Here is a 14,369-nt window from a genome sequence, read left to right on the forward strand (position 1 = left end):
GGGGGGTGTGGGCTCTGGGGTGGGGCTGGGGTTGAGGGGTTTGGGGTGCAGGAGGGTGCTCCATGCTGGGATCGAGGGGTTTGGAGAGTGGGAGGGCGATCAGGGCAGGGGCAGGGGGTTGGGGCATGGGGAGAGGCTCAGGGGTGCAGGCTCCGACTGATGTGTACCTCAAGTGGCTCCCGGAAGCAGTGGCATGTTCCTTCTCCGGCTCCTATGTGTGGAGCGGCCCCCGACCCTGCTAGAGCGACGGAGCGGGGCCATGCAGCTGATTCCAGGAGCTGTGCTGCGTGGCGCGGCCCCCGACTCTGCGCCCCGGAGCGGGTCCATGCCGCGGCACCCTGGCTGGAGCGCCGGAGCGGGGCCGAGCTGCGTGGTACGGCCCTGACCCAGCGCCCCCGGCTGGAACACTGGAGTGGGGCAAGCCCCAGACCCTGCTCACCAGCGGGAGCTCGTGGGCTGGCTTAAAATTGCTCCCAGGCCGGATCCGACCTGCAGGCCGTAGTTTGCTCACCCCTGTTCTAGACCCTCAATAAGTTTCATTCTCTGTGTCATATTTTGCAGCTCTGACTCCTAAGTTTTCCAGCACAAAACAATGGCAGAGATGAAATCCCCTGGCACATTTGTACATTTTCTAAAACTCCACATGGTGAAACTCTTTTGGGAAGAACAATTTGCCACTTTTGGTCAGGAGCTGCATCAATGAATCCATAAAAACACACCATTTTCATAGTAGTTGTCCTTGGAAAATTGTCTGTTCTTGTAATACATCTCTTTTCTGCATTCTTAGGCAACTGTATCCCGGAGGTATAAACATATAGATTTACTGAAGATTCCTTATCTTCCTCAGGATTTCTAAACTTCCAACTTCTCTGTATGTATATATATATATCTTCTTACTATATGTTCCATTCTATGCAACCGATGAAGTGGGCTGTAGCACATGAAAGCTTATGGTCTAATAAATTTGTTAGTCTCTAAGGTGCCACAAGTACTCCTGTTCTTTATGCTTTTCTTGGCTGCAAAGCATGAAATAAAGTGTCTAAAGCAATCCAGAATCTTCTTTTCAGAGCTATTTGAATTTAATTGGAAGCAATACATTACAAATAGCAGCCACTCTTCATAACTAGATGGATGCTGCTAACTTATTCAGCAGACATGGGTAAAGTGTATAGGCTAGACATTTGCCATGTTTCCTTCACTGTTGCAAAATTCTCGAACAGTATTTTATTTTTACGATAATTGGAGACAGGAAATAACAGTGTTTGCCCCCAACTCTCTAGCCATTTGGCGCTTTTCAAATGTACATTAAGATTGCTGCTCATCTAATTTAACAATATGAACTCCTTCTGTTTGTTTCATTAAAGAGATGAAAAATTAGTTTGTTTTGCACTTTGCCATGTAGGCCTCCTTGAAGGACATACCCCTGAGGCAGGAATACTTAGCTTGGGCTAACAGGACATAAGGTTGCACCTCCTACTTTCCACCTCTTGTAACAACTAGAAAAACAAAGAGGGTTTGTTTGTTCGACAAAAATAAATTAGAACTGATCAGACAGGCCTTAAATATAGCCCTGAAGGAGGACTATATGGGCCAAATTTTAGACCCTACTCTTTCAGTCTTCCTATTAAGAGGCTTTGAAACATCAGATTTCCTATCCACTTCATGGCATCTCACTTGGAACCCTGAACTGCTGAATGCTGAGAATTAAACTTTTGCAGCAGTCAGTAGACTACATTGTTGAAACGTGTCCAGCAAGTGAATCTATTATGATTACATCAAGTTCAAGAGAGTATACAGATTTTCAAGGACCTGTATATTGGAGTAAAATTAAAGCATGGAAAATATTAGCTTAAGGAGTAACAGGCTTCATAATGTGAACATTGAGGGAATGCTGGAAAACACATAAAACTACTATGTCCTTGTTTGCATTTATGGAGGGCAACTGATTTCTTTAAATTGACTTTTGCAGCATGAATCTTTTACTAGCAAATTGTTTCAGAGAGTTCGGGCCTAATGTGAAGCTGATCAGTTCTGTAGATGAGAGAGTTACAATGGGGTATATCATTTTCACGTTCTAACATTGTGGATGCCATTTTCAAAAGCACACTGCCTTGGTCTGACTCTGCTCCCATGTAAGTCAGTCGTGAAACATCAGTGGGTCATGCCAGTGCAGAATGCTTTTGAAAATTCCACCCTTTGTGTGAAAACACACATTCCTTAACCTCCACCAGCATGTTGAAAATAAAAGTGAAATCCTTTCCTGTACTTTTATAGGCATTTAGTTGCTACTGTAAATGCTTTATGAAAACCACCAACAGGGTGTTACCAGCTTACAGTTCTGCCAAGTCTGAAAGGTGGAGTTGTGTGTGGGAATGAAGCCTTGTTTAATCAGGTTTTATAATTGCTTTGCTACAATTTTAGCTGAGGCATGTTGGGTCAAGCAGTCCCTAGTTTCATATTCCTCAGAATTAAGTCTCACCAGAATGCATTTATTACAGCACCATTCTTCAGCATTATTCAGTGATCCACTTATAAATACGAAAAGTAACTCTGTGTTATGTTTTTGTTCATTTAGACTTTACTGATTACCTTTAGATCTAATTCTCCTGCCAGTGGAGCCAGGGAGAATTTTGCCACTGGCTTCAGTGACTGCAGGAACTGACTCTTAGTTTGCACACAAAATACAGAGAAGCAGTGTAGCACAAAAGTGGCTGAGACTCTATTCTACCTCCTTTACTATGGGTATGTAGTTTCAGGCTTTGAGGTTTTAAAAATATTGTTCTCCTAAATATCTGTCCAACTTTCTTAATGACATTACATTGAATAAGGAAGGATACCATTCACTGTAAGGTGTTGAGAGGTGATGTGGAAGAGAAACTAATAATTATTAATTTAATTATTGCCAAATTTTGCAAAACTGGTAGGGATCACTGTGACTTAGGAACTCAGCTTATATGTGGTGGAAGTTAAACTAAGCCAGTGGGGTAGAATTCTCCCTGGAAGAAACATTTTCAAATCTGAAATTGAAAGATTGTATCTTGGACCCTATCTGCATATTTCCATGGCTTGCATGTTACAAATCATAGCAACTTTAAAAAAAAGAAAAAACAACTGACTCAGAACACTGAGAATAAGCCCAAGTTGTTTGCTGGTAAGGAGAAGTATAGCTTAGAACACAAAAATAGCCCTGGACAAAGGAGCTTCTTAAGGCACCTATGGGGTGTGTCCTGTGGAATGTGGGAGGAGTCAGGCATAGTCAAATTACTATATATAGTGTCCTGGAAACCTCACTACAGTGATAAACTATTATCAGCAGGCACCAACCTTGGGGGTGGGTTGATATAGAAGTTTCATACGTTCCTAAGAAAAGAGGCTTGCTTCCACAAAGAGTGGAAAAGCATCGGCTTTCTTTTTTATTCAAATAAGCTTGCTGCCTAGTTGTGAATGCTTTAGCCCCTTTGTACAGCTGTTGCCAAACATCTAGGAAGGCAATATTTTTCTCACCAAGCTATCTGTTTCTCTTGGGGCTGGTCTACATGGGGATACTCAGGAAAGTTAAGATGAATTAACTAAAGCTGTGAAGTTAATGAATAATTAAAGTACATTCAGAAGTAAAGTAATCTGAGTTCAGGATAGCATATGCTATATATCGTCCTTTGGCTATACCAGAGTCCTGGCACAGGCCATACGTGCTTTATTAGGCTCCACTGCTCAAGCCTATCAGCTGGTCTACGCTAGAAAGGTAGATCAGTTTAACTATATAGCTAAGGACTATGAAAAATGTCCTGCCCTATGCCATGTAATTAAGTCGACCTAAACAGGGCCGGCTCTAGTTTTTTTGCCGCCCCAAGCGAAAAATTTGCTGCCCCAAGCTCCGAGAGCGCAACTGCCCAAGCCAAAAAAAAAAAAAAGGGGTGGCTGGAATTGTGCCGCCCCTGGAATTGTGCCAAGCTGGTGCCCAGAGCCAGTCCTGGACTTAAACCCCAGTGTAGACAGCTAGGTGGACAAAAGAATTCTTCTGTTGACCTAGCTACCAACTCTCAGAGAGCCCCTTCCATCGCTACAGTACACTCCAGTGGGATTCATAGTGTAGATATACCCTATTTTTGTGTATTAAGCTACAGTGAACTAAGGCCACTTCACAACTGAATGAGAGTGTCCCACTGATTCAATGCACTTTAACTGAGGTGCATTAACCTCATGCTTTAGTTAAATCATCTTAACTCCCCATGTAAACAAGCCTTTGGTTCTCTAGGATTGGTGTTCAGAGCCATGCCTTCTGCCAATTACTACAAAAGGGTATGTTTCTTTCTGTCAAAACTGGATGGTATTAACTTGTGCAGTGTGTTTCTGCTGAGATCCCTTCCCATGGATTTTATTAAAGAAAAACATTATAAAATTAGGTATAATATCAAATTAGGTATAATGTCAAATGCCTGTAGCAAATGAATTAATATCTCCAAAGTGCTCTCTAGCTCAGAAGTTCTCTAGCTCAAAAGTCCAACAGAAGTCTAAAGTGGGATTAGTATTCCTGCACTATCAAGAAGTTAAGATAACTGCTGTAGGGTAATCTTTACAGTGTGGGCCATACCCACTGAAAATGCACGAAGATGGAAATCAGTGCATTCCCACAAAAAAAATCGTAATGTTTTCCTTTCAATCTTCAATCCTTTCCTATAATCTTAATTATACAGGAGCCTACGTAAAGGTACCACTGGATTAGAGCCAGTTACAGCTAAAGCAAACAATATGAAAACAAAAAGGGCACTTGCGTCATTCGACTTAGGTCTTTTATTACAAACAATAACTGGCAAATAAAAAACTTATAGCTTGTTGTGTGCACAGTAATGCCAGGCCAACTGCTATTGGATATATTAAAAGAAATTGCAGCGTGAGCTACCTCTTGGTTTTAGCTCAATTTTACAGTATATTGTGTTGCATTACATTGTGCTACGTTATATTGTGCTGTTTTGGTTTTTATGGAAAGTATATGTAACAGTGTGCATATAGAATAAGAGCTTAAAATACGCACTTTTTCAAAGTCTCTCCACTGTTCTGAGGTTGGGTTTTAAGGGATCCGTGTGGCCTAGCGGATAGAGCATTGGACTGGGATGATTCCTGGGTTCTATTTCTGACTTTGCTACTGGCCTCCTGGGTGACCTTGGGCAAGTCACTTCCTCTCCCTGGGCCTCAGTTTCCCCATCTGTAAAATGGTGATGAGACTGACATCCTTTTAAAAACACTTTGAGATCTATGGGTAAAAAGTCCTATGTAACAGCTAGGTGATGGTGTTATTTCTACTGATCAATGCTTGTGTTTATTATGTATTTCTTATGATTTTGAAAATACTGTACATGCACATTGGTTTTAGACAGCAGTTCGTCCTCTGCCATTCCTAAAAAGATCATCATGACAGAGTTTCTTCCTTCATCACTCGTCTCAATAAAAGAAAGGACTTCCTTTATCAAAGGAAGAAGTTTCCTCTGATGCTACTTCATCTTTGTGAGATTCATTTCTTCACAATTTTTAAAAATAGTATTTTTACTGTAATAGTGGTGTTATCTAGTCTTGTGCATGCATGGAAGCACATATGCGTTGCTTATGTTTGATAATAAAAAGGTAGCAAAGACTAAGGGTATGTCTACACTGGCAGAGTTACAACACCGGCAGTTACAGTGCCGCTCAGAGAGCGCTGAAGGGAAACCGCTGTTGTGTGTTCACACTGTCAGCTGCCTGCGCACTAGCATGTTCACACTTGCGGCACTTGCAGCGGTATTCGGAGCGGTGCACTCTGGGCAGCTATCCCACAGAACATCTCTTCCTCTTCTGCCACTAAAAGTTGTGGGAAGGCAGAGGGGGTCGCGGGGCATCCTGGGTCCTGTCCCAATGCCCCTTGATGCATTGCTTCACATCCCAGCAATCCCTGTGTTTCCATCCGCATTTGGCACCATCTTTCAATGGTTTGTGTACTGCGCGCTCTGTCTCTTTGGTCTGCAGGAATGGATCCCGCACTATTGACCAGTATACTGCTCACTCTAACACGTCATGAGTGGCAGTGGCGTTATTCCTTAAACTACAAAGGCAGGAAGAGTGTGACCTTGGTCTCGCCATGCGTAATAGCTACAACATGAGATTGCTTGTGGCATTCACGGAGGTGCTGACCACAGTGGAATGCCTCTTTTGGGCTCAGGAAACAAGCACTGAGTGGTGGGATCACATCGTCATCCACATCTGGGATGATGACCAGTGGCTACAGAACTTTCAGATGAGGAAAGTTACATTCATGGGACTGTGTGATGAGCCCGCCCCAGCCCTGTGGCACAAGGACACGAGAATGAGAGCCTCCCTGTCTTTGGAGAAGCACGTGGTGACTGCACTGTGGAAGCTGGCTACTCCAGACTGCTACCAATCGGTTGCTAACCAGTTCGGAGTGGGAAAGTCGACCATTGGACTTGTGTAGACGGAAGTGTGCAGGGCCATTAATTGAATCCTGCTCCAAAAGACCATAACTCTGGGCAACGTGCATGACATTGTGGATGGCTTTGCAAAAATGGGATTTCCTAACTGTGGTGGGGTGAGAGATGGCATGCATATTCCAATTCTGGCACCAGACCGCCTAGCCACCGAGTACGTTAATCGGAAGGGATATTTTTCAATGGTTCTCCAGGAGCTTGTGGATCACCATGTGTGTTTCACAGTCATTAATGCAGGCTGGTCCAGAAAGGTGCATGACGCACGCATCTTTCGGAACACTGGCCTGTTCAGGAAGCTGCAAGCAGGGACTTTCTTCCTGGACCAGAAGATCACCAGAGGGGAAGTCGAAATACCCATTGTGATCCTGGGAGACCCCGCCTACCCCTTAATGCCATGGTTTATGAAGCCATACACGGGGCACCTTGACAGCATCAAGGAGTGCTTCAACAACAGGCGGCGCAAGAACAGAATGACTGTTGAGTGTGCTTTTGGCCATTTTAAGACCTGCTGGCGCGGCCAATATGGGAAGCTGGACCTAGCCGATGACAATATTCCTATGCTTATAACCAAGTGTTGTACACTCCATAATATTTGTGAAGGGAAGGGTAAAAGCTTCACTCAGGGCTGGACCGCTGAGGCTTAGTGCCTGGAAGCTGAATTTGAACAGCCAGAGATCAGGGCTAGTAGAGGGGCACAGCACAGGGCCATAAGGATCAGGGATGCCTTGAGACAGCAATTTGAAGCTGAAAGCCACTAATATTTATTGCTATGTTCAGGAGTGCAGTGATTGTGATTGGTGCAGACGATGCCCTATGAAAGTGTAAGAAAATTGCCTGTTGCTTTGCAGGGCTCTGCTTGCTTTCAGTAATGGAATACAGATTGCTTTCAAACCAAAACAATTCTTTTATTAAACAACAACAACCGGAGGAGAGAGACAAAAATACACATCAGCACTGAAGGCGGCTGGGGGAAGGGAGGGTCCCAGGAGGAGGTGGTGTCCCTGGATGGTTAAAGATTTGTATACGTCCAGGTATCATATGCAACCTTGTCCTTTGGAGTACAGTGCAGTGGGCACTGTACTTCATCAGGGCTAAACTGCAGAGGGACAGGTGTTGAGTGCAGTGGGTACTGGGAGTCTGCAGGGCTGGACTATGACAGGGCACGATTAGAATGCAGTGGGTACAGACTGGAGCCAGGAGGTTGATAAGAGTGTGTTGGCGGTGTCTGGGTGGAGCATGGGAAAGATTTTTGTGACAGTAGCTGCAGGGGAAGGTGGGCGCAGAGCTGTTAGGTTTGCAATGCTAGTAGCGCCTGGAGCATGTCCGCTTGGCGCTCCATAACGTTTAAAAGCAGCTCTGTGGTTTCATTTTGGCGTGCCATGTTCTCCTTTTGGTCCCTCTTCTCACTCTCCCGCCACTCCTTCAATTCTTGTTTTTCGGCCATGGAGTGCATCATGACCTCATGCAGAAAGTCCTCTGTAGTTCTTTGTGGCCTCTTTCTAATTCTGCACAGCCATTCAGCTGGCGATAACAAAGAGGGAGGCTGGGCTCCCAAGGTCATATCTGTGAAGACGAAGTGCAACATTTTACAGAATCAGTATTGTTTGCAACACACACATATCACTGATTTAAAACACAGCCACTATTCAGATACCTGTCACTAACTTGGGGAGAGCCAGCACTGTAGGGAGGAGCCTTATAATTATTCCTGTCCCCATATTTTCCACAGGCTGCGTTCATTATGGAAGATATCTCACTGCTGAGGGTGAGTAGGGAATCAAGGGAGGGTCTTCTCCAGGACTGCCGCTTCTGCCCTGGCCCTTATGCGGCTCGCCTGTGTGAAGCAATTGTGTTGTTGTCCCCAGTGATGGTAGAGTGGCGCAGGAAAGTTACACTTAATGGGTCGAGAAATAAAGCATCTCTGCCAAAGAACCTCCTGCTGGATTGCCCAGTATCTCCATGAGAGTTTCCTGGAGATCTCTGAGGCAGATTCCCATGAAGTGCGGGAGTCAATAAACAGCCTGTTCCACCGCTCAGACTAGGCATGTGGTGGTATGCGCATCATACAGACACAAGCCTGCTTTCTGAAACCCTCCTGCCCCCGCTTCAGTGATTCCCAAAATCAAATCCCCTTACCAGGGGCCTCCTCTCCTGTTTGTGCTTCATCAAGATCTGACAGCTGTGACTGGCTAGCCTCCTCCGGGGTAGAGAAGAGCTCCTGGCTGCATGCATCTCTGACCTCCGAGTCATCCTCTGCCTCTGGGTCCCCCTCCGCCTCCACATCCTGGTCCAAGATTTCCTCCTCCTGGCTCGGTCCACTCTCCACTGGCATGCGAGCCACTGAAGTATCCACAGCCACCTTTGTAGTGGAGGTGGAGTCGCCACCGAGTACCGCATCCAGCTCTTTGTAGAACTGTCAGCTCGTGGGCGCAGCCTCAGAGCGGCGGTTTGCTTCCCGCACCTTGTGGTAGGCGTTCTGCAGCTCCTTTGACCCTGCACTGCATGCATCCTGAAATTCTGTCATGCATCCTGAAATCTGTCCATAGGTATCACAATTCTTGTGGCTGGAGCACAGCTGGGACTGGACAGCCTCCTCTTCCCAAATGCTGATGAGGTCCAGCAGCTCGGCATTGCTCCAAGCGGGGGATCGCCTGGTGTGTGGAAGAGGCCTGGTCACCTGGAAAGATGCGCTGAGACCACTGCATGCATCACCGAGCAAACAGGAAGGGGACTTTCAAAATTCCCAAGGAATTTAAGGGGTGGGGCTCACGGTTGGTCAGCTGAGGGCAGGGCAGTAGAGTTCAAACCAATGACCAGAGAGGCGAGAACAGGCATTGTGGGACACCTCCCGGAGGCCAATTGCAGCGCTGTAATCGAGCAGCGTGTCTACACTGGCACCGTGGTGCTGTACCCCTGGCACAGAAAGCCTCTCGTCGGGGTGGTTTTTTTACAGCGCTGCAACTGCGTAGTTTCTGTGCACTCAGTGGCTCGGCAGTGTGTGCACCTGGGGAGTTACACCGCAGAAAGCTGCTTTACTGCACAGAAACTTGCCACTGTAGACAAGGCCTAAGTGAAGCATTTTCATGTTGGTGAGTAAGTAGGTACTATGGGTCTTTTGTGCTGGAGATACCATCTTTTGGTTGGTTTTGATTGGTCTTTAAAACAGACCACTTGTGATCCTTAATGATGGTCATTTTCACAACTGTAAGACCATTAACGCTAGCATTCTGGCCAAATTTAACTTGAATAATTACAGTCTTTCTTCTTAAGATGACTGCTGCAGTTAGTACCTTTCTAGAGAACTAAGTTTAAACGCAGGTCTGGTTAGAGAAGTACTCTATCCAGTGCAGAAGCTTGACCTTCTTTAAACACTGTTCTCTACAAAGGTGTCACAGTGGTTTCAAATTGCAGTGTAGATGGGACCTAAATTCCTCTACATCTGTAATGGGGTAAGGTATTCTTCACTATTTCTGGTCTTAAATTGTAGTGTGGTATTAAACAGCTACCATATTCAGTGGCAAAGGAAGTTATCCACGTGGATACTTTGTCCTGTATATGTTTCTGTTTGTAAAGCGCTTTAGGTTCCTTCATTATGAAAGGCACCATATAAATGTCTTGTCTTCAGAAATTAACAGAAAGTCAGTCTTAGGGAAGGAATCTGGTCATTACAACATAGCTGTTAGTGGATGTTTGTCTATTTCACAAAATCACAGACAGCTTGTAATTGTTTGTCAGTCCCTGTTCAGGGTTGGATTTGCAAGAATGCTGCAGGTTGGGGTTGAGGCACTTTGCACTGAAAGTATGAAATGTATCTGATCATCAGAGACCAAAACATAGAGAAACCACCACTTAACATGTGAGGGGGGTGGGGCAGCAGTCTTACATTTGCTATGGAACTGACCTGCACAATGACCGCTCTCTCCATGGAGACTGGGAGGGCAGGAAAACCAAGCAGGGATGTGGGTCGTGTAGGGATAACAGCCACCACAAGCTAACACATTTTTAAACACAACTGTCTTTGTCCGTACAATGGGCAAAATCACGTTATAGCATGTATGTTAATTAACATGGGTTTGTTAACGCATTTCGTAACATGATGCATCTTTCCTGTGTTGATAAGGCCTTCCTTGGCCTTTGTGCAGAAGATATAAGATTCACCTGATGTGCAAAGCTGTGGGTATAATCTTTAGTCAGTGCTGTTAACTGCTTCTTGTTTCCATGAACACAAAGAGTAACTATACAGAGGGAACAGAGGACAGAATAAAAAGCTTGTGGGGAGCATGAGAAAATGTGAATGTAGTGCTTTATTTGTATTCCATATGGAAACTGTGCATCAGCTGGGAAATATCCAGATTTGGTGACTATAGATGTTCTACCACAAAAGGCAGATTTGTCCAGGGCTTCCTCACATGGAAACCCTTCTAATAATGGTGTCCCCTGAATAGATATGTGGGCACAGTTGGCAAAGGGCTTTGTTGCAAGGATAGGTTCCTGGGTTAGTGGTTCTGTTGTGTGGTATGTGGTTGCTGGTGAGTATTTGCTTCAGGTTGGGGGGCTGTCTGTAGGCAAGGACTGGCCTGTCTCCCAAGATTTGTGAGAGTGTTGGGTCATCCTTCAGGATAGGTTGTAGATCCTTGATAATGCGTTGGAGGGGTTTTAGTTGGGGGCTGAAGGTGACAGCTAGTGGCGTTCTGTTATTTTCTTTGTTAGGCCTGTCCTGTAGTAGGTGACTTCTGGGAACTCTTCTGGCTCTATCAATCTGTTTCTTCACTTCCGCAGGTGGGTATTGTAGTTGTAAGAATTCTTGATAGAGATCTTGTAGGTGTTTGTCTCTGTCTGAGGGGTTGGAGCAAATGCGGTTGTATCGCAGAGCTTGGCTGTAGACAATGGATCGTGTGGTGTGGTCAGGGTGAAAGCTGGAGGCATGTAGGTAGGAATAGCTGTCAGTAGGTTTCCGGTATAGGGTGGTGTTTATGTGACCATCGTTTATTAGCACTGTAGTGTCCAGGAAGTGGATCTCTTGTGTGGACTGGACCAGGCTGAGGTTGATGGTGGGATGGAAATTGTTGAAATCATGGTGGAATTCCTCAAGGGCTTCTTTTCCATGGGTCCAGATGATGAAGATGTCATCAATATAGCGCAAGTAGAGTAGGGGCGTTAGGGGACGAGAGCTGAGGAAGCATTGTTCTAAGTCAGCCATAAAAATGTTGGCATACTGTGGGGCCATGCGGGTACCCATAGCAGTGCCGCTGATTTGAAGGTATACATTGTCCCCAAATGTAAAATAGTTATGGGTAAGGACAAAGTCACAAAGTTCAGCCACCAGGTTAGCCGTGACATTATCGGGGATAGTGTTCTTGATGGCTTGTATCCATCTTTGTGTGGAATGTTGGTGTAGAGGGCTTCTACATCTATAGTGGCCAGGATGGTGTCATCAGGAAGATCACCGATGGATTGTAGTTTCCTCAGGAAGTCAGTGTATCTCGAATGTAGCTGGGAGTGCTGGTAGCGTAGGGCCTGAGGAGGGAGTCTACATAGCTAGACAATCCTGCTGTCAGGGTGCCAATGCCTGAGATGATGGGGCGCCCAGGATTTCCAGGTTTATGGATCTTGGGTAGTAGATAGAATATCCCAGGTCGGGATTCCAGGGGTGTGTCTGTGCGGATTTGATCTTGTGTTTTTTCAGGGAGTTTCTTGAGCAAATGCTGTAGTTTCTTTTGGTAACTCTCAGTGGGATCAGAGGGTAACGGCTTGTAGAAAGTGGTGTTGGAGAGCTGCCGAGCAGCCTCTTGTTCATATTCCGACCTAATCATGATGACAACAGCACCTCCTTTGTCAGCCTTTTTGATTATGACGTCAGAGTTGTTTCTGAGGCTATGGATGGCATTGTGTTCTGCACGGCTGAGGTTGTGGGGCAAGTGATGCTGCTTTTCCACAATTTCAGCCCGTGCACGTCGGTGGAAGCACTCTATGTAGAAGTCCAGTCTGCTGTCTCGACCTTCAGGAGGAGTCCACTTAGAATCCTTCTTTTTGTAGTGTTGGTAGGGAGGTCTCTGTGGATTAGTATGTTGTTCAGAGGTGTGTTGGAAATATTCCTTGAGTAGGAGACGTCGAAAATAGGGTTCTAGGTCACCACAGAACTGTATCATGTTCATGGGGGTGGAGGGGCAGAAGGAGAGGCCCCGAGATAGGACAGCTGCTTCTGCTGGGCTAAGAGTATAGTTGGATAGGTTAACAATATTGCTGGGTGGGTTGAGGGAACCATTGCTGTGGCCCCTTGTGGCATGTAGTAGTTTAGAAAGTTTAGTGTCCTTTTTCTTTTGTAGAGAAGCAAAGTGTGTGTTGTAAATGGCTTGTCTAGTTTTAGAAAAGTCCAGCCACGAGGAAGTTTGTGTGGAAGGTTGGCTTTTTATGAGAGTATCCATTTACAAGCCATGAGAGTATCCATTTACAAGCGAGAGACTGTTGAATTGGAATTCATTTGCAAATTGGATACAGTTAACTTAGGCTTGAATAGAGACTGGGAGTGGCTAAGTCATTATGCAAGGTAACCTATTTCCCCTTGTTTTTTCCTACCTCAGACGTTCTTGTTAAACCCTGGATTTGTGCTGGAAATGGCCCACCTTGATTATCATACACATTGTAAGGAGAGTGATTGCTTTCAAGATAGCTGCTTTTGAGAGTGTGGGAGATGTTGACAAAGGTCAGTCAATGAGTTAGTCATCTTTATGTTCTCATGTGCCATATCAGGAGAAGTACAAGATGATACAAAATAGCCTCAGAGAAAGTGTCTCCTCATCTCCCACCTTCATCTTGGAGGTATTCTGCCCTATAGTATCTTTTCTAACCCAAACCTAAACATACAGCATGTTTACATGCAAAAATAGTACCTTTGTCTCGAATAAATCAGCCTTCTCCTATCATGTCTATAATCTATAATTTCTTACTTGTGATATCAGAACCATTCCCATAGGTACTGATTATGATCTCTGAAAGAAGATACAACCTCTTAGTTTGTGCATGCATGAGAAGACTGGCGAGCTAGCTAAAAGAAAGACCTTTCCTATTTGCAGAAAATCAGAACTACATGGGTTTGTTAACAACCACTTAAGGAAGAAGCAAACACTGCCTGTTCTCAGCACATGGAAAATTAGCAATGTTTCAGTCCAGGTGAAAGTTTATTTTAAAGGGACACCAGCTATTTTTTAGATATTGTAGTTAGATTTTATTTTTTGTTTATATATAAAATTGGAATTGGAGGAAAAGTTTCTGGCAGGATTTGAGGCGTTGGAGTCACCTGAACTAGAGTGACTCAGCATTTACCAAAGTCAAAATTAATATAAACCTTGAGAAAGAGGCTGGATTGATGAAATCCTTTAACTACTGGAAAAGTGAAAAGACAAATTTGGCCCTCAACTTCTGTCTGAAGGAATCATTTCTCTGCGCACCTCAGGCCATGTCTACACTACGGGCTAAATTGGCACTTGTGCAATCGATGCAGAGGTATCGATTTAGTGGGTCTGGTGAAGACATGTTAAGTCGATGGTAGAGCGCTCTTCCATCGACTTCTGTACTCCAGCTCCCCAAGAAGAGTAAGGTAAGTTGGCGGGAGAGCATCTCCCGTTGACACAGCACACTGTAAGTTGACCTAAGCTACATCGACTTCAGCTACATAACTTACATAACTGAAGTAGCGTAACTTAGGTCGACTTACAGCTTTAGTGTAGAGCAGCCCACAGTTTCCATTCCCATTCAATTTTCTTTGTTGCCAGCACCTAAGACCCCAATACTGTATTTGCCATGTACTGAACTTTAAAAACAAATTAATGAGATTTCTGTGCACTGAGGTCTTGCCAGATTGGGCCCTGGGACTGCAACAAGATTCCTGTATAGTGT

The sequence above is a fragment of the Natator depressus genome, chromosome 11 (assembly GCF_965152275.1).
Source record: "Natator depressus isolate rNatDep1 chromosome 11, rNatDep2.hap1, whole genome shotgun sequence".
In the NCBI taxonomy this organism is placed as follows: Eukaryota; Metazoa; Chordata; order Testudines; family Cheloniidae; genus Natator; species Natator depressus.